At 38.5% G+C, this 27,230-nt stretch overlaps 1 protein-coding gene across 4 annotated transcripts in view; it reads right to left on the reverse strand.

The window, feature by feature from the left end:
- adgrl1a (adhesion G protein-coupled receptor L1a) overlaps window positions 1-26,761 on the reverse strand; it is a 223,340-nt gene extending 196,579 nt beyond the window's left edge. For all 4 annotated transcript variants that reach the window (XM_073856909.1, XM_073856911.1, XM_073856908.1 and 1 more), the window contains exon 1: window positions 25,815-26,761. The gene's annotated coding sequence lies outside the window, so the exon portion shown is untranslated. The remainder of the gene's footprint in view (window positions 1-25,814) is intronic.
- Between the last annotated feature and the right edge of the window lie 469 nt (window positions 26,762-27,230).

A 27,230-nucleotide genomic window follows, 5' to 3' on the forward strand; every position in this document is an offset into this window, starting at 1 on the left:
TAAACAAATGTTTCATGTATTATTTAAATTGGAAATAAAAATTGAAATTAAAAACTGTAATTTGTTTTGGAATATTGTGATATTTGTTCCAAATGACTTAACTGTGAGCTTCATTATTTAAAAAAACTTTGTGCGGCCTCTTAATCTTTAAGCAAATCTCCTCCTTCCTTTAAAAACAATCTTTTCTTCTGGTCATATGGTATGGCAGGTGGGCGGGGTCCATTAGAAACATGACCCAACTTCAAACGATCCAATCAATTCTCGATGGAGGAATTCTTGTTCAGACATGCCTTTGTTTCCTTTCGGAAGCAGTTTCACTGGGATATACGTCATCCCAGGGAAAATAAGACAATCGCTACTTCCGTTACATGGCGACTTTAAGTAGATTTTATTTAATTTTGGTAGGTTAGTTGTACTTGAAAATAAAGCAGTAAATTTTACTTTTTTAAGTACATTTATTTAAGTAATTTTTGTGTTCATTTAAAATCTAGAAAACCAGCCAAACAGCACTGACTTTTGAGCATAATGCACAATCTATAATAAGCCTACTTTACATAGTAATTGAAAGAATTAGCAAGGCATGGCGCTGATAACATATGGCTTTGTGGCATGTGTGCATGGCATTTTTTCAGCAACGTGCAAAATTACAGCGTGTAAAAGCTGAATTATATCTACTGAAAAAGCACAGAATAAAAGCTTCAGCCCCCCCCCCCCCAATAAACCAGCTTGATCTCACAAGAATTCAAACTTATTTTATGTGTTGGCTAATTCGTATAAATTTGTACAAAGTCATACACAAACACGATTATTATAGAAAACAATAGTGAAACTCCGCCCCTAAACCCAACGGCACTGGACGAAAACAAATCATGTACGATTGTGGTCATACAAATTAGCCACTTCATAAAATACGCATACGAATTGCCTTGAGATTGTGTTGGATAAACCCATGCACCCCTGCACCACATTGCATGCGACATGAAAAGTTACTAGTAAACAGAAAGTGATTAATTGTTTCGGAGCTCTGAATCTGGCAGGCAGCAGAGTAAGAGAATGACCTGGAAAAGGTATCACGAGCAAGTGACCAATCAGAACGCAGCACAATACGAGCTGAGCGGATAGAGCAGGGGACGAATGAAGGAGCTACACACCTGCATCACATTACCGGAGCCCTGCCAAATAAACCACAGTGTGGAAAGAATAATGGGAAAGCAAAACAATCAGAATTAGGATCCCTGTTGAAATTACTAATCAGACTCACGCCGGCGCCACGCATGCACGCACACACGCTTACGAGCACAGACACACACGCACGAGCTGCAGCGTTTAAGCGTCATGGTGTCTGGGTGGCAGACAGGCTTTGGAGACAGCAACGGTGAAAATTAAATTCCATTTAAGCCTAATCCCATTTACAAACTCTGACGAATCCCACTGCTATTGTGACAGTCGGGCAAATCTGTCTCAATTGTTACATTGCGGGAATCAATGGAGAAACAGGATAGCATGTAAATAATGGAGCGCAGAGCTCGGGAGGGCAGAAGGAGCCGCAGGGTCAGAGGAGCACGCTTCAGCGAAAGCTACAGAGAGAACAAATGAGATGCGACTGAGGGAAGAGACGGTTCTTATTTACAACCAGTTTTATTCTTAAAGAATCCTGGAACCGAATGATTTTGGAGACATGCGGACGGGTTATAAAAGCACTATAACTCTGTCACCATTGTGTCTTTCAAACCATGTATGGTTATGCAAAAGAGATATAACAGGGAATATTTATAGCTGCTATCATCCATACAATTCAAGTTAACGGTGACCACAGATATCGAACACGGTTAAATAAGTCTGTTCCTTACCAAGAACTGCTTCAGAATACATTGTTTTATGATGTTGTTGATGGTACTGTTATGTTCGTTTGGAGGCTAAAAGCTCCGGTCATCATCTACTTGTATGTACTTTCTTTAGAAATGTTTCTTTTTGTGTTGCACAAAGGCAGCTTGAAATATGGAATGACATGAGGATGAATAAGTAATTGAGGAATGTTTCGTTTTTTTTGATGTCCTTAACTGTCCCTTTATAATGTCTGCTTTGTTCGGCGATGATGATGGAGCATCATACTGAAATCCTTTGACGGTGTTTCCTGCACTGTTAAATCTACAGTGCCACGGTGAAAAAAAGTCTATTGTATAGTTCTTGCTTCATGTGTGTAACATCAAATGCATGATTGACTGTTATTCTTTAAAACAAATCTGTGTTCCTCAGTGGTAGAGCATTACAAACTGCAGCGCAAAGTCAAGGGTTTCATTATTAAAAAATATACTGTATGCACAGAACTTAATGTCTTTAGTGGCACACACGGTAGTGAATAATGCCCGTAAACTTGGCTTTTAATGTGATCCCCTGATTCGAATCTGCCTTTTGCTGACCTCTCTCTTCTCCCTTTTGCACCGATGATGATCACACATCACATTGAAAAGACATTTATTTTCAATTAAAATAAAGAAAATGTTTGGATAATGCAGCATCTATTAAATAATTTTAATAAATATAATCATTTATACTCTTTACAAAAATACTGAGGTGCAAATAGTATCTGCCGATATATAAATAATTGCTATTTGCTAAAGATATTAACTCATTCTCCACTTTTTAATTTGCCCACCAGCATTTTTTTGTGATTTTTACAAGTTTCACAAAATGCTTTCCAGGAAAATTTTCTTCTATAAATATATAAACACACAAATATATAAAAAACAGACCCACTGCTTTCAAACTAAACAGGAAAAAAGTTCTATCCATCATTCTATCATAACCTTCATTTGTTCTCTTTTTATAACCTCTAAAATATCGGTAGGGTTCTTCAAAAATACAAAGTTTTGAACAAAAAAGGAATTTTGTTAGAGATCAAATTCAGAATGATTATCAAAACATACACGAGTTTAAAATGAACTAAATTTGTTTTTGCTTCAGTTTTTTATAAATTGGGTAAGTACTAGCGCTATCTACTGGATAATATTACAGATTATGTAAAAACTAGGGATGTAACGATTAAATCGCGTGTCTCCGATTAAAAATGTCTGTCTGAATTTGATTTTGAATCGCAAGACTGCGATTCTTTGTTTCATGCACAGCTTGTGCGTGTACTACGCCATTTGGTCAGTAGGAAGTCCTTACCTTCATTTGGTATATTGTATGTTTATATATTTGAAGAAGAACATTTTCTGGAAGGCATTAAACTTTTGTGAAAATCATGAAAAACGCTGGCGCTGGCTGGCAACTTTTTTAAAAAAACGCTGGAGGTGAAAGAGTTAAAGGGGCTACATGTAGGTTATTACTTAAAAAAAAAACTTTAAGATAGAGTTTTCATTTGTATATTTATGAGCCAATCATAATGTAATAGAAAGAATGACACGTTGAGTGTCCTCCACGGTTGTCTCTATCAGCCTGTAGGCTCTTTTGTGTGTTCGGGCCCGAATTGGCGCGAAATTCAAAATGTGATGTCATGCGCGTGCTCGTCTACTTGGGCGTTCCATATAGATGCATACGCCAGCCATTAGTAAACAGCGGCAATCGCTAGCATGTTTCAAATGGACTCTGTAGACGGAAAGAAGCGACCAACTTCCAGCACAATCCAGACACTCACGGAAACTCCTCGTAAGTTTAAAAAAAAAATCCTTATGTAGTGCGGCCAAAATAGAGCGTGACCGGCGTCGGGACAAAGACAAGAGTAAACATCTGATTGACATTTGATTCTTGGAGAGAGCTCCGGTCAGCGCTGGGTATGAAAACAGACCTCGAGCTGGCTTTCTTTTTACTGCAAAGGTAAGACATAGTTACAGGGCACCTGTAATATATTATTTTATTGCTTTTGTTGTCTAATGCTAACGATAGCATTGTTTTTGTGGTGTAATGCTAATGATAGCATTGTTTTTGTGGTGTAATGCTAATGATAGCATGTAACACAGGACCGTTTCAAAAGTTACTGTCTTATATGAATTATCTTTATTCAGAGCACGAGTGCATTAAGATTGTGAGTGTCGGGAGTGTGTTTTACAGTGTCGTGTTACAAAACTTTTAGAAGTAGACTTCTGTTGAAAATATAAAGAATCACTGCAACATTTTACTAAAATATGGTCTGTCAAACAATAACCTTACAGTACTATAACTTTTCTTACATTTGTAAACATGCTGGTGAATCTCAATGAGCTGTCTGTGGTTGCTACGGCAACTCTGGTTGTTGTGGTATTGCTCGTACGAGTGTGCCCACCGAGAACGAGCATGAGACTGGCTGCAGTTTCTATAACGGCCACTGGTGTCAGTAATGGTTAGAAATTTCTGAACTTACGGAGAGCCCCTTTAAATAAAAATCATTCAGAATATTCTTTATTATCATGAAAATACCTGAAACAATCAGAAGAACAGCGAGATAACTCGTCAATGGCAGAGAAAAAGTTTAAATCTTTCAGTCGATTATTCAGACAGATGTCGGTATTGTTAGTCTCAGTACCATGGTCTGTGAACTATTGTGGCAAAAGACCACCCGAAAAGCCATATGACTGACACGTAAGCAACCAATCATGTTTCGCTTTGTGCCACGTCATGTTTAGGGGCTTGGAGAAGATCATTCACAAACCTTTCTTAAGTTTATAACAACAATGGCATATGTTAAATGGCATGTTAACATGCCTTGCATACTTTTAAACATACAGCATTTATTCAATCTTGATGAAGCATATTGTCACCAATGTAAACATGAAAGCTTCTTCTTCGATCAGACAGCTTTGTGTTGTTTCCGGGCGGGCCATTAAAGATCGCAAAACACATCTCCTGGAAATCCTGTATAATTAAACCAATCAGGGGATGATTTAGACATCTGCTAAAGTGTTTCCAGAAAAGTGGGCGTGACGTCTGAGGCTGAGACTACGATACAGATAGTTTGGTGATTATATTAATTTGCATTAACTAAATTCTAAAAATATCATTTTCTGAATGTTATTCATTCATATAATGACAATAAATGTTAAACATTAAACTAGTGATGTTTCTTTACATTTTCTATACACAGAGCTTAATGGGGACAGTAAGTAGGATTTTAAGTGTTTTATTATTCAAATCAATGTCTTTATTCATAAATATGTCCTCGTTGGTGTCAAACGACCTCTGCAAGTGATCTGACTTTTCTTTGTAAGCTTAGAATTTCTTCTCTTTACTTACATTGAACGGGTAAGTCCAAGGAGGCTTTCATGTCGTTCTGTCATACAGATAAACTATAATAGCAGAGAGGGACAAAAAGCACTAGCCTACCAACGCGTTTTCATTCCGAACACGTGAACTAGCTGAAACGGACAAGGAGATCAGTGATTACATAACGGCTACTGTAGTTGCAACACGTATTTGAAAAAGCGAGGCGCTAGAGAGCACTATTCGTTTGAATGCAAAATACAATTTCACCACTTGCATTTTATTGTCCTTTTTTGATGGACAGGATATATTTGCCATGACTATCGGTTGTTTTGAAACTAAAATTGAAAAATTGTGTTTATCGGCTGATACCGATTATTGGTAGTGCATCTCTACCATTTACACTTTACACAGCAAAGAACTGCTACTTTTAATCTATGTTCTATATAGATTATATCACTATCTTCACTTAATGTAAATTAAATATATTGCTATTTTCACCCACTCTCATTTAGCGTACATAGAGAATCTATTGCTATTGCTAAATTCCTCACACTTCCTATCCTTTGAGAGAATAAAGACTGGAAATACCAGAAAGCGTGAGCTCTGTAAGCGACCTTGCGTCAAACCTCTCCATATAATGTCGGAAACACTGTTCATACTTGACCGCTATTTCATTAGCAAAGAGAAAGTAATGATTGAGGTAGTTTTACGGTGTAGCACAAACACCAGGACAGGCCATAGAGGTTGTCCAAGTGGTCCACCCTCAAGAGGCGAGGCAGGCGTTCACCGCCCCATGGCGGCTGGGCTGTGGGGAACAGAATAAATTGTCTTTCTCTTCCATAGTAACAGCTCCTCTCTAATAGAGGACTGCCAATGTCTTTTCCCCAGTGAGAATAAATACGCTCATCTGTTACAAAATGGTTCCCACTTACAGAGCGCCAAGCATTCTTTTCAAAACATTATTATGAGGATTATCATCTAATAGAGTTGAATTTGGTGTTTAATATCACCAAAGGCTTCTACGTTTTTTCTTTTCAACATTTATATATTCCAACATTTTCAATCAGGAAGATTTAGTGCTAAGAAAGAAAGAAAAAGAAAGATGGTTTTAGGTTGTTAAGGTAGCTTTTTTGCAATAGTTTTAATTTGTTACAGTGTAATTATACATGTAAGTACATTAAAGTATATTAACAACAGGTACTATAGAGTAAAGCTTTGTTTTATGGATGCATAACATACCATTACTACTATAGTAAGTACATGCAACATGTAACAAAGACACTTAAAATAAAGTGTTACTGTTTTTATTTGCATAAAAAAATCTTAACCGTGCTAACAATAGACTTCAATTCTTTTAAACAAATATAATTTCTTATTTCATACTGTTGATTTTACGCTGAAACATGACCTGGCCATGTTGTTCACGAGATTCACTCAACTGTCCTTTAAGCTGGAGACCAGGATAACGTAGCACCACCACGGCGCCACGCTGCCATAAGATTTGATTTAAAGCAATCAAAGTCTAATCGAATTAAGCTGCGCTTTTGATGTGTACATCATCACCCGTCCTTTCTCCAAGCGCCTGAGAGGCAGGCGCCGATGAGGAGGACAGAAAAGACAGGCTGAAAAATCATCCCTTCTCTTCTTGGCCTCCTCATTTCCATTCCCTTCACATCTCACTTCGAATTCATGTCCCATTTCACATGCGCTTCACGTTCGGCCTCGCACTCAAATTCACCCAATTTTGCATGCAGCGGCCGTTGCCGGGTCATTGTGGTTAGGGCTGACACTCCCTGTCAACACTCCCATCACTAACCTCCATTACTCGCCCACTTGCTCTCCTTTTGCCTCCTCACTCGCTCGCTCATTTCTCTCCCCCTGTCCTTTCCTCGTTCGCCCGTACTCTTTTAAACGGGCATTCTCTCTCCCGCCATCTCATTAATCGACGCAATCATTCACCTTACTGAGTTGCCGCTGCCCCGTAACTCCACACCGGTGCCCTGTGTGTGCGGCCCAATAAAAGATTTAAGAAGACCTTTAAGTGTTAATTAGGTTGTCGTTCATTCAACCAAAATCAGAGGGCAGATAAATAAAGTCTAAAAGCTTGTCGGCTGCTTGAGTGTATGTGTGTGTGCGTTTGCTGGGTGACACACAGTAGTGGGTTCTAAGCAAACAGAGATCGATTGAAGAACCCCTGAGGTCTCCAGCAACCTGGGAGTGAGAGAAAGCTTATCGCTCAATATCATTCTGGAGACAACTTCCTGTTGCCTTTAACCCTCTCGCATCTCATGCCTCCCTTCTGTTTCCTGACCACTGACTATTGCACTTCCTACATCCGTCATGAATGTCAAATACCGATCACCAATCATTCCCTACGGCCTCACCGGTGCTCCGGCTACCGACCTGCTCTAAAAATCCATCTGTTTACACTACAAAGATCTATAATACCTGGAGAAAGCTGCCTGTTTGGTACTCACCTCACTTGTGTATGATTCACAATACTACACAACCCATGTGGCCATATGTTGCCATTTGGGCCAATCAAATCTATATTGCATAAAAGACACAGTTTCAGTAGGTAGTAAGCTGAAATAAAATTTGGATCATATCCCTTGATTATTAAACCTTTCAAAGCAAGCCCTTATCAACCAGAGCACTGCTGAAGCTAAATATGTATATTCACAGCTGAAAGAGATGGTAATCATTTTCTAGAGATTGAAGGAGCAAAGTTTCATTTGTGTCCCGGGTATCAGTTCTTACAAGTAATAAATATAAAGGTGAAGCATTTCTGTGCTTCTAGTATTTTCAAATTAATTTTTCTTTTTAAAACCTAGAAAAATGATTTCAGCTTCTAGGGACCTTTTGGAAACAGTTATTACCCGACACTGCTGGGTCAATGGTCGATGCTCTGGCCTTCGCATACATCCACAAACTCAAAATCCATCACACGTATCCAACACCTCAGACACTCTCTTTTCATCCATTTCATCCCCACCTCTCAGCTCTTTCCCAACCTTTTATCTCTGCAGCCTGTAGTTGACTACACAGACCCACCTCTGCATCACCACTCTTTCCCTTGCCTTTGATTTTCTGTCCATCAAGGGGGCGTGGATTAGTGCTCTCTTGTTTATCTGCTCGTCAGTTTTATCTATCTATCAGCGAGCCCTCCGCTGGGCAGCAGTGGCCTCGGATGCCCATTAATCCCGTATCAGCTCAGCGCCCATCCATCAGGCTCCTGTCTATCACGTCAGATCCATCATCCACCCATATGTCCACGTGAACCCCGGATAAAGGGATAGAGCAGAAGAAGAGAGGGATGAAGAGAGAGAAAGTATGATACAGTAGTTTTTTCCTGATCTTTTTATGTTTTATGTAGTCCTACAGTCAGCAAGACTCCAAAACACAGTCATCTATGTTAAACTCGAAATTTGTTACTCTTAATTCATATTATACGAGTAAGGTGGCATATATTAATTTTAGTTTGGGTTACGAACATATGATGAACAATTGTATAGTTGTAAAGTTGGATCGTTTTAATAAAGTTCATAACTTTTATTGATAATATACTATGGAACTTTATTGTAGTGTAACCTAATTAAGATTTTGAGATAATATTGATCGTTCATCCTTGAAGTTCTTATGAAATTGATTGTTTGACCTCGGTACATTTGGAATATTTGTACTTTTGTATGTTGTGTTTTATGCTATATACTGGCAGTTTAAATTAAAAATCATATCTCAATACATCCATCACTGCAAAATGTATATATACTCTGATGTATGACGCTTCAACTGCTGCCGCTACCTGAGGCGCTAACTTAGTAAATGCATTGTAGGTCATAATTGGGGGGGGGTCAAAAAGGCTGTCAAAAGATAAAATCGTATTTCTATTTAATCAGTTTAACAAAAAAAACTTAAATCTTTAGGAAACTGTGTGACACGGTTTGGAGTCACTCGGTGAAAGGATGTAGAAATGCAAAAAGCGTGAAAAGAGTTTCGCTGTGGGTCAACCTCCCTCTCCCTGAGCACATACAGCTCACTTTGCATGTCCCGACATGCTTATTACTCCCTCAGTTTGTTCCCCTGTAATTTGTTTGTTTGTTTGTTTTTTCATTTGGCTTGCTTGTTAATTCTAGCCAATGGGAAAGGCGCCAGTGGAGGGAAAAGCTCAGAATGGGTCACAAATCCCATCAAGCTTCACTGCAGCTGGAATCTTCCTCTGTTTCCCCTCCCATGCCTGCGAGGGATTCGGCACAAATGCTTAATGCCCTGAAAAAGGCTCAATATGTGGGTGCATGAGGGTCAGGTTGATTGCTATTTATATACAAGGACATTTAAGTGCAGAGACAGAGGAATGTAAGAGCACATGACACGTGGGTCTATGCACCGCTGCATTGATGCACACTGCAGCACAGGTGCAGAGACGGAGGCGAACACGCATACACATGCAGGTGCGCACATGAAACCAAAGGTGACTGCAGGACGATTGTGTTAGAAGTGGAAGAATGAATCAGAACACGGTCACGGCCACGGCCACTTCATCACCTGGAACACGCTCCCAAACCACTGACCTTGTCAGCTGACCCCGCACGTCATGTTCCAGAGAGTCCAACAAGGACCCTGCAAAACTTTCAATCAGGGGCTCCGGCCTCTATTCCGGACATGTCGGGCCTGGCCCAGTGAAACAGATGTTGCAGCGCAGGAGGCCTGATCTGGTGAGTGATGAGAACGAAAACAAGTGTCTCCAAATAAATGTGTCTCTTCCACAAATGAATGAAAGCAGACAGCTGTCAGGAACAATCCATATCCATCCTCAGTTAAGCAAAGCTAATTAGTTCCACAACTGGGTTTCCTGTCCCACTCCGAGACACGGCAATCTGACAGAACTCCCGATCTGGGATGTGGGATCACTGACTCGCATTTCAGCCCGTTTAACGCCAAAATTTGTGAGCGTTAGTGTGTACGCACGCGGCGAGCTCGAACGGGCGTGTTTGTGATTTCGTAAAGGGTGATTACACAAGTGTGAAGGTGCCTGGCTCTAAATTGGTTGCCTCTAAAAAAGAAAAGACTGCAGTGTTTAACAGATGCAATCACCAATCAAGCTGGCACAAACACACACCTACACAACTTCATTTACATGCGCACACCCACCTACACCCCAACATGCTGCATCACACTCAAAGAATCAATCCATTCTTAGACAAATAACAGAATAAAGAGAGTAGATAGCTCGATCAATATTGTACCTTCAATGCATTAGAGTTCATCAACATGTCGAGCTCCGCATAGCCGCATGACCCCCTGTTTAAGCTGAAACTACATTAATTCAGCCGATCGATATATGCAATCTTTGGGAGGAATCAAGCCACAGAGAAAACAAGAATTCACAGGAGAAAGGATGACTCATTTTAACAAAACATTCAAATCAAGTGTTTCATTTGTACCCGAGAACCAACTGAGACCGAGAGTTACAATACTCATCCACTGAAATCTAAATAGTTGCTGTTTTATTTTACTGTGTAAACATATATGGGAAAGGTTATGAAGCCATTTTATATTTATACAAAATAAAAGACATTAAAATATTAATTCGAACTTAAACTGACGTGGCTTGTGTTTTCTATTTACTGTAAATTGATTGGATTTAGAAAGTAGGCGTTTAATTCTTAAATGTAACTCGCCGGAGACAGTGGGATGGGTGGAGTTAAAGGATACTCTGCCCAAGCCGTCAAACTGATGTCATCAGAGAAAGATAGGAGCGAAAGTTAATTTTTTGATTTTGATTCAAGTTTATGAGGGCCCATGGCTTAAAAAATAACTACAGGGATCAACTGTTTATAATGAACACTGCAATATTCCATTAAAAATAAGATTCATCAGTTTTGATTTCATGGGTACCAAAGGTGTCCACATCTATCCTGGGCTCTTTCTGGCTGCTTTTTAATATTCAGTCGAAGAGGCGGTTCATATTTTGTGTCTAAAACCATGCGGAAAACGCGATTGCGTAAGGAAATAATCAGTTTTTTACAATTTTTGTGCTATCTATCATCGTTCGCCAGGCGTTCTACAACATCTGCTTTAGTTTGTGCTTATTAACCCTTTAGTTTCACTTCATCATGCAGCTATTCCCATTAGAGGTAAAAATATTTAATTCCTTAATAATCTAGTATGTGTTCATTTTCTGTCATAGTTTCTTTAAAATGAAGCTTTATTTGAGTGTTTTAAATAAAAGTATTTTAATTTTCATCATGCTGCGTACGCCCCCGCCCCTTTGATTGCCATGCCCCTCGGCCCCGCCCACTCGCCCAACCCTACCACCTTAACTAAAAAAAAATTCTGCGGGAAACCCTGAGAAGCATCCAAAATAAATCAGAACTATGTTATATTTTAGCACATTTAGTGTGGTCACTCTTTGACTGCAATTTGCAAAATTGCATACTTTTTTATCAAGCAGCTTCTTAAGGTATTGATATTTTTAACAGAACTAAAATAATTTATATCTATTATGGGTTCTTATTTGCTGCATTATTAGGTTTAAGTCATCCAAATAAATTTTAAAATGTTTTTTTTTTTTAAGAAAGCAATGACTGTTTTGGTGCAATTATATTTTTGTTTACAAAAGCATTGTTGAACATTTAAGCGTGTACCTAATCATGAGAACAATTTTGTCAAGTGTTTCAAAACGTATGAATCGTAGCATTATGTTTATGTATTGTTTATGTATGGCTATGAGTCAACCAACACATATACTGTACTGTACATAACAAACAGTACCCGTGTCATGACAGATTGCTGCATTAGCTCATACTGGACAGCATGCAGGATCTCTGCCAGGTCATTAAACACAGTGACTCACACTGGTTATAATGAGGTCAACGGCATCTATAATGTCTGATATCCTATCAGTGCAACAGTTAGTGTTGACACTGGATTGCAACAGCACACAAAACTGCATGGATATTAGTGCAGCGTGTGGACTGGCTAGCATTGTTATGCTGGTTTGGATTTTGCATAGGTCAGCTGGTTATTTGCTGAGGGGCAGTACTGTGCATTGATTGGATGGTCTACTTGTTATAGGATGTGCTGCCTTTAAGACATGCTAGCTCCTTGCATGCCAGGTCCAATCAGAATGCTTGCTGCGATCGTGCAGGGCTTTGTATCAGCGGTCAAGCAAAAAAAAGGATTGCTGCATCTTTAGAAAGGAGGAAAATGTCTTCTGTTGGGTTGCTATGGATATTTCCCTTTATGAGACCATACATTTATGGAGAGCACCGATATTTATTATCCATCAAGAAACAACGGTCTCAGTTGAAATGCAAATACACTGCCTTGTTTGTTTGTTCCAGATCTGCTTTTGTTAATGTAGTGCTTAGCTGTCCAGCTGTTTCAACTAATGTATGCACATGTACACTGCTGCATGCCTGTTCAATGAATACTTAAAACGTCTCTGTATACACTACACGCTTTTAATAGAAGTGCAGGAATTTGTTTTGCTAGTGATTTTTGCTAGTCTGTTGGGTATTATGTTTAATTTTATCAGTCCCTTATGAAATGTATAATAATTTTACTATTATAACCCTCTTACTGTTAAACCTTTGTGAAAATGTTACATATTGAATACTCTATAGACTGCCGCAGAGATGACATATTTTTTGTAGCGGGACACTTGTAATAAAGGCACACTTTAAACAAAGAACAATTTCAGGTTTTGGTTTTATTATTCATATTTCTTAGCTAACTGTTGTTACTGTCTTGCATAATATATTATGTTTATATCCTGAAATACTTAGGAGAATGTAATTGGTAATGTAGTGTAATGGAAGCATTTTGACCCATGATGATCATTTGTTCACAAGTGTTTTTAATGAAATCAAGATGGGTCTTAGAATTAACAGCTCATTATCTCCGAATAGTGTATATTTCAGTTACTGGTTCAGTAAATGTTATATGAAATTCACATCTGAATTGTATATTTGATTGTTTACCCATTGTGTTTGTCTGCATCATGTTAGGCATGACGCTCTCTTTTATTGGATTTTATTGATTTTTTTTAGCCCATTAATCTTAAAAATCAAAGTGCTTAACCTCTTGAAAAGCACCCCCACTGTGGCCCAAACCATGAAAAGACCTACTTTCACTAAAAGGGTTGCTTTTACTAAACCATGAGTATAAGCATAACTATGGTAGCGTTAGAAAAAGCTTCATTTTCCAGGTTTCAAAATTATTTTACGTTAAAAATTTAAAAAGTTAGAGAGGCTGAAGTACATTGTAATCATTTTTTATACTAAAAGCTGTGTGTGAAACCTAGAAATGCAATGATGCCAAAGCCACAAATCTAAAGAAGTTATGTTTCACATTTGAGGTCAATAGTCCCAAAAATTAGTTTTTTGCAAGACTAGTGCCTTTTCTAAGTGCCAGTCAGCCCCAAAATAAAAGTCTTTTGTTTACATGCATACATGTTCGTTCTTATTATTATTTATCCTTATGTTAGCATATAAAATGGGGTTTCCACACCAGGAAATAAAACGTCACACAAAGATCGTTGGATTCGTTATCTTATTGGCTACACGTTATGTCTATCAATATTTTTCATGTCAAGTCATTGGAGGAACAAGCGAGTCAGATGACGTCATGATATTTGACAGCTCTGTTTAGATATTATGTATTATACTCCTGCCTACTATCTGATATAAACAATGGACAATATATCTATATTTCACAGATTATACGCATTTGTAGACAAAAATGGTCATTGGATGTACTGTATACTATTAGACGGTTTTCATGAGTTATTCACACATCTGAAACAGACTGGATTCGACTCGCGATCGTTATATCAAGTGCTTTAAGTGGGCCGGAACGTGGCGGTACTCTAAATATAGCTCTTGAGCGTACCACCACCTCTACGTGCGCCCAGAACATGCTTTTAGCGTACCGGAACGCTCATTTGCACCTCTGTTTAAATCAGAGGTTTTAATCCATTGGCTGCGCTGCCACTTTTCAGAGCGCTCTTCACAATGTACACTTCCTAATTCGTCCCACCGAGAGCAGAGACTACATTACCCATACACCCTTGAGTTTACAAGTTAAAAGCGCATGCGTCGCCTTTGCTGTCAGTCAGCCTCAACGTGGTGTGGAGAGGTGTGTGTTTGTGTATGAAACGCGCAACAATAGCTGCTCGGTTAAAATGAAAATACAATGAACACTTAATATGTCCTCCTTGTTTTAGACTCTGAGTAGTAAAAGAACAAGGTCAGAATCAGAGGACTCACTGGCTGACATCCCACCAAGCCAGAATGATGCTGCAGGTCAGACGCAAGCTTTTTCCAATAAGTTACCCTTTTGTAGGTACTGTACGTGATAATCTCCGCTGTCGTGGCTGTCAGTTTGGTTCCACTTGACGCAACTTCGGATTTCCTCAGGCGATGTGCAGAGTAAAAAAATTATTGAAATTGTAATATACATTTAGTTTAATTGCTAAACTACAAGTGAATGAAATTTCAATGAATTTGAAGGACGCGCACAGGAGTTTTACCACCCGCAAAATGGAAAACAATGGGACAAAATAAATGACTTTCGAGTTTCAAATGGCCAGTATTGTGTTATTCTTGAACCCATAGACATGTTCTTGGTGTCATTTTAAAGTTTTTGTTTTTAAGCTCTTTCTATCTGAACAACTAGTTTTAGCATTTGACCATGCTGAAAATTTTACTTATATATCTACCTTTTGCACATTTTATGTATGTTCAATAGCTATTTCTAGCTCAAGCAAATCCACAAACTTATATAAAGATTTATAATTTTTTTATAAGGTCAGTGTTGACTGCTGAATATCAAACCCCTTCAATATAGAAGTCCAGTCTGCAAAAAAAAAAAAAAAAATAGAGTACCGGCACTTCTTTTGGGCCACTTAAAGCACTGGTTATATCAACACAAAGGTAAGAAGTCCTGTTTATATTTTGCATGTTGTCATCTGGACTTCTGTCACAAAATACTACATTTATGATGCTAGAGCATCTGTATCTCAAAACAGAGACCATACACTGATGCTAAACCCGTAGACCTTTTAAACGATGTATAGTAATGTTAATATTATTCATGTTTGAAGACAGTAGGCTATATAGATATTGTTAGCAGCGTTAAAAAAAACTGACGTCATCCCGTCCCCGAGCTAGTGCGCGTCGAGAGGTTAAAAGTTCACAGTGATGCCATAAGCAGCTTTCTAGTGATGCCATAAGCGCCGGGTATATCTACCACCAGATGTACCTGCTTTTGCTTGTGTTTGGACGCATGAACTAAGAGCGTTTAAGTTCAGGAATGCATTTTTTTAATTAGTAAGTGTGCGTTTATTGGTCAAAATCATACCATACAGAACACTAGAAGCGACACTTTTAAAAACCCTTATTTACTCTACCAACGTTACACGACATAAACATACAGACACATACATAAAAAAAAATTCTGCCTTAATTATAAAACACTGCAAGCGTTCCTTTTCCCTCTTTAAATCGCATAACGTATACGTCTAACGCATAACAACAACAACAACAACAACACCGTGCTCAGATATGTTTAGGTGCCATGATCAGAGCTATTTTATGAAGTTATCAACAGTAATACTGAGTTTAATAACATTGCAGCACATACCAGATTATGAAAGTGTCCATAATGTTATAATGAAACACATCAATCATCAATCCAGACGGGCCCGTGATGCTCGTCAATGCCAGTTGTTCGGTAACATCCATGTGAAGTTTTAGTCCACAGACGTTAAACATAGAAGAACATTTGAAATATCCTCTACTGTTTCCATGGGATGTAATCATCAGTCATAAAATTAGTCTTACGTGTAAAATTAGCCCACATACAGATTATTGTAGATCATAAAGCTGATAATTTCAGACTTTAGTCTTTTGTGTTCAGTCCTCCTAGTGCACATATCCACCTCTAATCCAGTACTGTGTATATCGTCTTTCTGTCGTGACCATTTCATGTACATGACGATGACATTACGTGCCGACAGTATGCAGGTATTTGCAAACGTGTATTATATGGACACACTGTAAAATGATATCAAATCAAATACCTCAGAGTACATATGTGAAGTTCTAGCTCAAAATATCATATGCATAATTTAGTATAACATGTTAGAATTGCCACTTTGTCGGTGTGAGCAAAACTGTGCCGTTTTTGGATGTGTCCTTTAATATGCAAATGAGCTGATTTCTGCACTAAATGGCAGTGCAGTGGTTGGGCAGTACTATCCCCTTCTGACATCACAAGGGGTGCCAGATTTCAATGACCTATTGTTTCACATGCTTGCAGAGAATGGTTTACTAAAACTAAGTTACTGGGTTGATCTTTTTCACATTTTCTAGGTTGATAAAAACACTGGGGACCCAATTATAGCACTTAAACATGGAAAGTTTTCATGATATGTCCCCTTTAATAAGTTAAGTTAAACAATTTCAACTAGTTTTTATATGTTATGTCAACTTATTACAAGTCGAAACTTAAAATAGTAGGTTCAATTGACTTAGAAAACCTAGTTGTTTTAACTTCATGCTGCATTTTGGGGCAGACTGCTATCTGGATGCTTTTTGTATGCCCCACTACATGCTGCTGCCATTTGCACTGATTTCAGATCGGCCATCAATACGAATGGTGCGTCACTGAGTACATCACTTTAGAGTCCTGATTGGCGGTGCGAATGCAACTGGGAAAATATTACTGAGAAATACTTAGTTGTCGGAAAAGCGTCCTAGTACTCGTTCCTGTAAATGAAAGTTTAACCAGTAAGACTTAACGCTACGTCATGCATTACATTTTGATCTAGCCAATCATCACTTGGTGTATATAAGTGCCCTACTCAACCTATTTTGATTCTGACATTAACCCCCATCTTCTCTAAATCACCAGGTTGGCACTTGTCCATGCATTGGGGGGATAGGTTCCGCCACTGTCTTTGTCTCAGGCAGAACAGCAAGAATCTACAACCCTTTGGACAGGGTCTACGTCAAAGAACTACATCATTGCTACATCTCTTTCCTTACAAATTGTTAAATAAATACCATCGAAACGCCATTGCCTCCTGAGTCTTTCTGGTAGAACTAAGCTTTCCAAAAGGGGCTATAAAAGAACCATTTTGGTTCCTCAAGAACCATTCATTACAGAGCTTTATACAATCTAAAGAACCTTTTATCACTAAAAAGGTTCCTTTGCGAGACAAAAAGGTTCTTTAGATGTTAAAATTTCTTCTTGAAACCATTCAGCCAAAAATAGCTTGTTGATGGCATCTTGAAGCACCTTTATTTTTAAGACTGTATTTTCTAAATTTTACTACTCAGAAGCCAAACAACTTTGTATTCCCAGAAAGCATCTTTGTAACTATGAGTATGTTCAAGATTATTGAGGTCTAGTGCATGTCTGTGCTCTTTCACTGTTCTGTAAAGTCTCTGAATCCGTTGTCTGCTTTCAGACCCTGTGTTCTGACTGATGGCCTTAAGGGGCCGTTCACACATGGCTCGTTCTTGTGCTCCGTCTGTGCCGTTTCTTCATTCTCGGTCTATGTACATAAGCACCAGACGGTCGTCTTTGGCTTTTGTGCGTCACCGCTTCTTTTTTTAATCACTGTCAGTTTTAAATGGACAAATCAGATCGGGTTGGGCATGGGACAAGCATTTTGTGCAATAGCATATGGGAGTTACAGTAATGTTCAAATATATTCTTTCATTCTGCTCTTACCAGTTTTCGCATTATGCAGTTTTAACCTCTGAAGCTGTGCAGTTATACAGACGCCAAAGAAAGTATTTTAGACATAAACAATCTATTGTTTAAGAATTTAAAATCTTTGTGTTTGCTTGTGCAAAACATGTTTTAAGATATGTTTTCAATGTAATGCTATATGTTAAGAGAAAATGAATAGAATAGATCAGTAGGTTGAGATTCATCGACAAATACACAGTTTCCCAATGATTTCAAAACTATGAATCATTTAATATTTATTTGTTTCTACTTAAAGTTAAACTAGTTATTGAATTAATATCAATACTGAGGTACCAAAGCAGGCATGGCGCTAAAGCCAAAATTTTGCTGGCTCCTTTGCTACCCTAATGAGCAACACTTAAAGAGTGTGTTTGTCCAGCTGAGACAAAGACTCTGTATCTCTTGGGTGTGAATTATTCTTCCTCTGTGCTTTTTTTGTTTTGACAGTGCCTCCTTTTTATTTTTTTCCACACTGCCCTTCCATTTCTCTTTCCAAGGGCTCCCCCCTCCCCTCTCTTTGCAAACAGGCAAACAAACAGCTGCCTTCAGTCCCTGGCTGGTTAGCGGAGGTGACTCCTCCCTCGACTCGAAGCACTGACAAACACACACGCACACGCCACATACCTGAATTCTGCTGGGAGAACATGCTTACAAATGACATAACAAGTGACATAACACCGCACTTATCATGGATATTGATCAGCATTGATCAGGTCTGGCATATCACTGCATGACTGTCAGCTCAAATGGACTTGGCACATGGCGCTCATGATTTCATTGTTCTCCTAGTGACAAAAAATAATCGGTGACTTCACAAACCATCGGTTCACGATTTAAAAATAAAGTACTTCATCCCAACCCCAACCAAAACACTACCCCGCTAAAGGAAAAAATATATCTATTTATTTTACTATAGATGGTTTAAGCAGTAACAACATAAACAAACGGCTTCTCTTCACACAGCACACATTTTTCTTTTCGAGAAGATTTTTTGTTCGAGATGTAATTTTATGCATTATACAGACCGATAAACAAACACATACCAGAAATTAACTTTTGGGTGAACTATCCGTTTGAAAAACAATCACATCCATATAGTAACACATCCAAGAGACAATATAGACAAGATCTTGGTTTTTAAGTATATAACAATTCTGGTTTCTTAAAGCAACACTAAAGAGTTTTTGCTCTTTGCTCCCCCTACAGGTTGGAAGTGGAATTGTCCATTACCACTGTCGTAAATAATTCAGCCTACTGCAGCAAAGCTGGCTCTGATTGGATTGTACGTCTGCCATAAAGCAAGTTTTTGTAGTTTTCATTCGAACTACAGGACCACGACACGACGGTTGGAAACTTCTTTAGTGCGGTTTTGGCTGATAGAGGGCTGCAAAGCGAATGTGAAAATGCCGTTCACCCTGTTTCGAGTGGATGAATGACTGAAACTTTTTAGAAAACGTTATTTTAAGGTAAAAAAAACTCTTTAGTGTTGCTTTAACGATCTTTAAATACTCCATCAAAATATAAAGACATGCTGCCTTATTGTCTGCATTTTTTAGCACCCATTACAGTCAATTCAGTGTGCAACTTAGCTAAAACGTCATTAATTTTGCCTCAGCTCTGTAGATTCAGAGCAACAATGTCAGGGTGTTTTAGTTCGAATCAAATTCAAATCATGATTTCCAATCTCACCGGAGACATATGCAAACGTCCCGCATGTACAGCTAGATTACAAACATTCACGTGCAGACTGTGAAGTCTATTTTGGAGTTGTGTTTAACTTCTGTGGGCTATTATTTCCTCCGCAGATTCTCTCCATCACGCGCAAAACTCTGTTCAGCTTGACTTAACCCTCCAGGACGGCACTGGCGCGGGGCGCCGACTGACAGGATGTGAACAGAATGATGCATGACTGACATTCTGTATCCCGCCGACCGAGTTCTTCCAATTCACTTTCAAAGGAGCGCTTTCAAGGAATTTCACTCACACAACTACACTAAACCACCGTGGAATTCAACATGCGCAAGGAATTTGTAGTAGCTGTGTAAACGTATTGATTACTTACTTTATAAACTGTACAATTTCACACTATAACTTTAAGTTGGTTTGATGGCGCGACCTTTTATGTGATGATCTGTTGAACGAATCTGCCTCTCCCTTTTGCCGCTAAATCGGCATCTAGTTGGGGAAAAAACACCACAGCAGGAGCAACAATGCGTCTTGTTAAATACGTCGGAGCTGTTTTGTACCATGGCAGTGGCGAAAAGGCGGTGTTAATTGGGAAATGTCTTGGCCTGGATGGATTGTGATATTAAGCAATCACACCGTGGCGACAGAAGTGGGTGTGCAGCAGTTTTAAAAAGCTTTAGCAGACAGATCCATATTTGACAGCAATGCGCAAGGTAAATTGCCCGATATCTCGCCTGCTACATTGATTGAGGTCTTTTTTAGCCTTTCACACCTGTAAACCAACGCAACTCCACCCCCTCCCCGAGTCGATCGACATGATCCGACGACAGCAGCCAAACAATCCACTATGTGTCCAGACGGACCCATTCGGCTAATTTAACATGCACTCAATTTATGAAAAAGAGCTTTCATTGATTTTTCTATTCATATTCACTTGTTGATCAAGACATTCCATTGTGCTAGATGATCACGCCGATCGTTCCTGATCAGCGTGCTATGAAGACGCAACAAGGGGAAAGTGAACGCGATGCCCCCCTCCTTTCCAGATGTACTCGGGTTTGTTGCGACGCCGCTTTATGCGAGCCGTACAAAGGCCCTGATGCCCGGCGCCCTCAGTTACAGACTGCCGCATTCAGAACAGCACGTCATGACACAAAGGCCGCAAGTCAGCCACAGTCTCGAAAGGGACACGCGGTTCCTGCTGCTTTTGTGCATTTTCACAACAACTGGGACAGTCGCAACATCATCCACACCAGCTGCTTTATCTTGCTGTCTCTTGCTCTTCCTCTGCTAGAGGGATGCAAAAACAGACTACTAGACTACTAATGAACTAACAACATACAGTATAAACATCTAATTATCAAATCATATGGATTGTTGAATGTGATTTACTTATTCTTCATAAAAATCATCTTTCTTAATGTAAAGAACATTCTGTAAAAATATAACTTTGACATGGAAATCAATGACTCCAGATCTCATAAATATGTTATTAGACTTAGCATGGATTTCACAGATGGAGTCATGCATTTGCAGATGTTTACACCAAAACTATCAATAATTTCATCACTCTAAGGTGCTTTTCCAATGTATTACTATATTCATAAATTTTCTACTTGTATATCGATCAGCAATTCATGCTTAAAAATCTTCTAATTCTTTAAAAAATGCTTGTACAGTGTATAACAAGGTTTATTAATATAGCTCTTCGAATGAAATCTGAGGATGCTGCATTCTTGTTTGCTTAGCATGCTACATTTTCAAAAAGCCCAGAACGCTGCAATGTCCATATGGACCTCAGAAGACGCTCCCTCTAAATGGGTCTTACAGGAAGCAAAAATCCTTTGCTGCTCGGATGACTGACAGCTTAACAATACTCTGACCCTTTGAGGGACCCAATACAGAGAAACAGACAGCGAGAAAGGAGGAGGATTTGAAAACCAGTAACAGAAAAAGCGAGGACCTTGTGGCCTTCTGAGAGACTGGTGCGCTGAACAAGAGAAAATAAAAATGATATGTTCTCTCACCAGCTGGCCTGGACCATCTGCAAACACCTCGGCTTAATGCAGGTAAGTGCACTCGAGGAGTACAGAAAACTAGGAGATGGTTCAATTCAATGGAACATTAAATGTTGTGAACAAACACTCACTGGAACTTTCAAATCAAGGTCAAACCAGGACATCTCAACATCATTGTGTGCTTAAAATATAACAGAAGGTTATAGAGGATCACGTCTCCACTGAATAAATGCTATCCAAACTAAGGGTGCTAAGGGGCGGCGATAACCAATCACTGGATGTAGTATCGCCCAATAATGATGCGCGGGTCTGTGTTTTTTCCAACCGCTGGTACTGCTTTTATGAAATTATTTGAAAACAGGCTTTATTTTGGCCTAAAAGTGCTTGGAAACAGCCTTTGGATTATATCGCCCTGTAAACAGCATACGCTTATGAACCGTGGAAACCAGCATGGTCATATTTATAACAAGATAGGATAATGATGTAAATCCCCGACCTTAATTTCCCAGCACCTCATCTTCCATCTTTTTATTTCTCCATTTGTTTTGTTGTTGTGGCTGGAGGCGGGAGCTGCTTGGCACTTTCGTGACGTGAGGAGAAATCACACAAGTTACCTTGCCCTATGTTTTGTAACTTTATCAAGATCCATAATAAAATATGAAAATACATATTCCCAAAAATTTATTATAAAGCCTGTTCTGATTCTTCATTCTGATTTGTTGAAACGCGTTCTAAGCCGTGATAAAATACGCCGGTAACCCCACGGTTCAGACCGCATTACATAAGTATCACTGCGCCACTGTTGCTGCTTATGAAAATAAACACCACAGTCTTTAATCATATTTTTAATTTGTCTACAATTGCACAATTAATGGCGATATCCAGATAAACGTCAATAAATATTGTTGAGTCATCTCGTCAATAAAGAGAAAACATTCTCTGAGGAGTTTCTACCTCAAAATTCATAGGTGATCTAATTCTGAGTAACTACTTTGTTTGGCGGAAGTGTAATATTTGTACTAATGTAATTACAACTAATTTGTGTTTTATTTTATGAAATCCTCCTAACGCTATGCGTATGAAGTAACCGTTTTATAAAAGCAATAAGCCCCGCAAAACAGTGGGGTTACATTGCATTTTATAACAGCTTTAGCCACGACGTGAAACGCCCCTTAGCTGTTATAAAATGCACTGGTAACCCACTGCTTCTTGGGGCTTATTGCTTTAATATAGGCTATAGGGAATGACACGCAACACACAAGGATTTTGATTTTTAATGATCCACCCCCCAAATAAAGTAAGAACAGCAGGTTATAAGACGACCCGCACCGATCGGCCAATGCGAATCATAGATTACCAATCACCGTGTCTATTTAAAGCCATATATATTTATTATGTGGCAAAAAATTATCTATTTTTAAAATCTATTTTTAATATTAAATATTAAAAAATAAAAGTGTTTATTTATTGGCAGGCAACATGTGCAACATTTTCCACTCCCTCTCTTACAGAAACAACTTGAACCATCAGCCTATGCTTGGTTATTGGGAACAGCTTAGATATTAACAAATTAAAGCATCTGCCATTTCTCAGTGCAGGACTAACAAACCAAACCCACTGCATATTCACATCTCCTGGTATGTCACTACCAAAAATATATCTGCAAAACAACTGCATAATGTCTTTATTAAATTGTCTTTAACTTAAAAGTGTCTTTAAACTGAGATGGCTTAGGACAGCAAGATGTTATAAATATAAAGTGAGCACTCAATACAGCAAGATTAAAAGAAAAATGAGTATTGGACTTCAAATTGTAATCATGATTATTAATAGCAAATAACACATTTGTGTTTTACAGGCCATTCTTGAACACGGACAAAACAAGCTGATAAGTGTTTATGGATGTTCTTTTAAGCATCAGTTAATTAAGTTAACCCTATAGCTTGATAAACAAAATGGTTATTCAAACTGGAAATAAATTGTATACAGAAAGCGATCAAATCACTTAAAACCCCTTAATGACTAAAGTTTAAACTCCTATTGTAATAAATGAATCTTCATGTATGTTACTTTCACAATAAATAAACTTTGCTGTCACATGCATTTCGATCTGCACGGCGCTGCATGGTTTTGAACACATCTAGCTTAACAATGATACTCATGAGTTTTGCATCATCTAATCGGCCTCAACAGAGACCGCCCATCAAACTTCTCTTAACTTTTATTGGCGGATAATGATCGGCGCACAATCAATCAGAGCACCATTAACTCAAACCTATTGTTACTTGATAGTAATAGTGATGCCAAACTGTGTGTGAATTACGCTTTTATTGTTTTGAAATCCAATAAGCAAATGTTAATATAGCATTACATATTTTAAAGAATGAAATTAAGCATTTTTGGGGGGAGATATAGCCTACTTGTGACAAGTAAACATATTATGGACTAATACATATACTCTAATAAAAATATAAATTAATTTTGAGTTGAATTAATGATTAATGAGTTTTCTTAATGAATGAATTTTCTTTGGCAACATGCAGAACATGTAATGAGTAACACATTTGTGGTTACGTCACATTGTTTAAAATGGCTATTGAACCATTTCCAATGTAATATGTAGCATTAAAACTATACTTTATTTGGGTGGGTGCAAACCCGGAGGGCCGAAACTCCCACATTGATTCCCAAACATTTTTAATAAATCCCGACATAGACTTTCTTGAAAATTCTTGAAAATGAGTCTTAATAGACTTTGCCAACTAACCAGTATTTCTGAATGGCTAAAAGTATTTGATGAACCTATAATACATGCAGAGAGCATCGGCTAATATCATTATCTCATTTTTGAACGAGGTGGTGTTTAGAGGCTTTTGCATTTAGTATGTTACCCAGAACAATGGCTTGAAAGCTGTTCCCAAAAGTAAAGACCCTCTCTATCACATCCGTTCTATCAAACACAGCAAAATGCTTAGGAGTGCCCACTCTGGCAAAAGCAAAGGAGAAACGACTCGAATAAATTTCTCAAATGATTACTGCCATGTTATAAAAATGGGAGCCATCATTAATATCGTGCTAATGCTTGACTATAATTCATCTGCTCAAAGCTTAGAATAATTGTTCTGACATTCGGACAGGGACGCATAAATCCTTCGCTCTGTTCAGAGAGACTGTTTGGCAGTGAACCAGATCTAAAACTGAACACTGCCAGAAACACTGACATTTTATACCTAAACTAACATGAAGACACTAACATGGAACCTGCTGCTTTGAGATGCAGCTTTGGTCCAGCAGCATCTATTTACCTAACTGCCGCACAGCCATTCGTTTTTATGAAGAAATTATATTATCTCAATGTTTTGGTGTTATAGAGATGCTTGTGCATTTGTGCAAATTCAATGACATTGTCTAAATGTAATATTACGGCCTATAGGCCTGTATATTTGGAACATGCATTAGATATTTTCCAGCAAACACTATGACTTTAGCAGCTGGAATGCAAGGGTTTTATAACATGTAATGAGGTGATAAGAAATGTGTTTCTGAGACATTAAGGTCTAGGGATGTTAAACATTACAAAGAAGCAGAGTAAAAGCTCTGCTCAGTCTGTATCTCTGCCTTTTCAGGTCGTCTTATGATCACCTCATTACTCTTTCCATTCAAATAAAATACGCAGCTGAAATAAAACTGCTTACTCGCTTTGTCGGCGCATTAATGCTGCATTTTAACTCTGAAGCACTTATTTAGTATCTCATAAAGATTAATTAAATATGGTTTCTAGTTAGAAAACAGCAGAAATTGAATGATTTAACCCAAAGTCCAATTTAAAGAATATTTTGTAATAAGTGTTAGTTCTGTAAAATTAGATTATCTTATAAACATATTTACGCATTAACTCAAAATGCTTATATTTATACTTGATTTAAGTGCAAATGTGACATTCTGCGGAGTATTAATGACCCGTGCAGTTCTGTCATTAAAAATAAATCATCACGCGCGCGAGCGTTTATTCGCGTCTGTTGACGCATCGTAAGCACGCGCGTGCTATTTGTCCATAAACATACAATATCAATAAAACACCAATACATAAATGTCGTCCCACTCTCCTGAAGCCAGAGGTGAGAGAAATGCGTGCTGGTAACCATCATATAAACCTGAGGTCCATACCTTACTGTGATTCTTCACTCAGTCTCATTCATTCTCCGCGTCCTTCAGTCGTGTATCTGTCGTTTTCTCGTTCCTCTGTCTTTCTCCAGCTTCGATGCATTAAAATACAAATTAAACAAAAGAATATCCCGATATCTTCCAGAAAATTAACGGAGGAATACAAATCGTGATAAGGACGCACGAGACGAAGAGAAGCAATCCGACATGCTCGGTTAATGGTTAAACAACCACGCGCGTGTCAAAATCATAATACAACAACTCGCATTTTAAAGCGATGTTTTACACATTTTCTTTTGAAACAGGATCAGTGATGATAAGTCCACAAGAGAGTCCACGCGAGGTTGAAATGCAAGAATAAAATATCGTCCGCAGTCCCGTTTTCAGCACCAAACATAACGCGAAACGTCTCCGCAAATCCAGCAAAGAAAATATCGACACGCAGAAATGTCAAGTGTTGAGCCCATAACTGTTCACGTGTGAATCCTCGTATTCAAGACACGATAAACGAAAGGTTTCTGGTGTCGACCCATGTGTCCTCGCGCAACGGTACCAGCAGTGGATCTGACTCCCTCGTCTCCGTCAGAACAAACCCAATGTCGATATATCTTCTTACTCCAGCAGCAGCTGAATCCCATTTAAATTAATAAACCATCTCCAGGTTTATTCATTTGCACCGCCAATTTATTATTGATCAGTTTTATTATCTGCCAGTGTCACTGGCTGCTGCGGGTCTGGTAAATAACTGCCCAGTGCCTGTTTATGTGCTGTGCAGTTTATTTCATTTCTTTAAGACTGCCATATCTAAGCAAATGCTCTGAAGCGTTCAATTATAAATGAAAGTATCCCGTTCCGACAAATGTCTTGAAGACTGCTCTCCAGAAGGGTTTGGTGGGCTGATATTTGTAAGTGGCGCATGCCTGATTATTCAGATGGTGGGTCGCCTCTCAGTTGAGCTTTCGGCTTTTAGGAGCGTATTAAAGGGGGCGTGGTATGCGTGGAGCGGGGGCGTGGTTATATAAGCAAACGTATATAAATGGGCGTGGTAAATGAGGAGGGGAGGATACACAAGTGGCAATTATAATCTTGAGATCTATGCCTGGTCTAGACATCGAGACTAACCGAGTAATTTCCATACATAGCATTTATTTGTGACATATTTCTGATTAACATTATGGTTCATGTTACAGTACAAAGTATTTACATGCATTTACTAACATGATGGGTTCTTTTCAATCCAGTGTTGTGTCAAAAAGGGAAAAACCCAACCGGTGGGTTGTAATTTAACTTATGATGGGATGTTTGAACCCATTGTTGGATCAAACATTTAACATTTTCTGACCCAACACTGGGTTGAAAATAACCCAGTATTTTTTTTTTTTTTTTTGAGTGTAATAAAGCTGACATGCTAATTTATAT

Source organism: Misgurnus anguillicaudatus, chromosome 19 (genome assembly GCF_027580225.2).
Source record: "Misgurnus anguillicaudatus chromosome 19, ASM2758022v2, whole genome shotgun sequence".
NCBI classification, from domain to species: domain Eukaryota; kingdom Metazoa; phylum Chordata; class Actinopteri; order Cypriniformes; family Cobitidae; genus Misgurnus; species Misgurnus anguillicaudatus.